Below are 1,213 nucleotides of genomic sequence, written 5' to 3'. Positions count from 1 at the left end.
CAGAGGCATGCCCACTGCTGTGTGGCACTGAGGGTACCATTATGATGAGCAAGTGTGTGGTGGAGAGTTGGGAGTGAAAGAGAAGCAGTATGGTTTGTGCACTACAAAGAGAGGAGGAACTGGAAACACAAGGGTGGAGAGGAATAGCCAGATGTGAGTAGCCTGTCCTGCCACCTAAGGCCATGGTAAGATTCTAGACCATGCTGCCACCAAGGGCCATGTTTAGGTCCATGCTCCTGAGGCAGCAGGCGTCTGTGTCAATATCCTTGGCCCATGTCAAAGATCATGTGGACATCTCCCTGGTCTGCACTGCTTCCTAAGGACATCTTGATATTCAAGGGATGCGCACAGCTGGCCCTGCCCCTTACCAGCTGTTGGGAAAGCTGGCTCTGCCCCTTTTCTGGGCAGTGTGAGAGAGCTTGCTGTAAGGGCATCAGAGCAGGAGAACTAGCTACAGCATTTGGGAGAATGGCCCCGTACTTCACCTGGACAGTACAGTAGAGCTGGCCCTGGTGACCTGGGCATGGATGAACCTGCCCTGAGGGCATGTGTGGGGGAGAGCTGTCCCTGCTCCTCACCAGCCATGCCCACCTGGAGAGTGCTGGAGATCTGGCCCTGGTGGCATTAGTAAAGGAGAGCCAGTCCAGCCCCTTGCAGACTGCAACAAGCAAGAGAGCTGATCCAGTCCACTCACCCCTCACATGAGTAAAGCAGGAGAGCTGGTGGGCTGACTAACTCTGCTATCATGCAGGCCCAGCTCCATGGCTTTGAGTTGGTTCGCCCCAATATCTAACCCATCTATGAGATGCTAGAGCATATGAAGGAACCACTCCTGTAGAACCAAAGCTGCAGGATCTCCATGACACAGGACAACAGAATATCTGGGAGGAGTCCACGTGAGGATCCAGTATTGATACTGTTGCAGAAGCCAGAGGCCTCAAACCAGATTAATGAGTCCTTGCAATGAACATTTGCAAGTAAAGTTGTTTGGGCAAAAGGCTATACTGTGTGACAGACCATGACATACCACAGCTTCCACAGGGAGATGTTTTTTTGTTATTTGTTATTTTTTGTTGTTGTTGCTTCTATTTTTACTTTTTGTTTTCCTTTAGGGGTGGATGTTGCAAAGACAGAGGGTGGGTACAAAGGGACTAGGAGATGTGTGGGATTTAGGTGCATAATATGAAATTTATAAAGAATCAATAAAAACTTA

The sequence above is a fragment of the Mastomys coucha genome, chromosome X (assembly GCF_008632895.1).
Source record: "Mastomys coucha isolate ucsf_1 chromosome X, UCSF_Mcou_1, whole genome shotgun sequence".
NCBI classification, from domain to species: Eukaryota; Metazoa; Chordata; class Mammalia; order Rodentia; family Muridae; genus Mastomys; species Mastomys coucha.
This window is presented reverse-complemented; position numbering follows the sequence as displayed.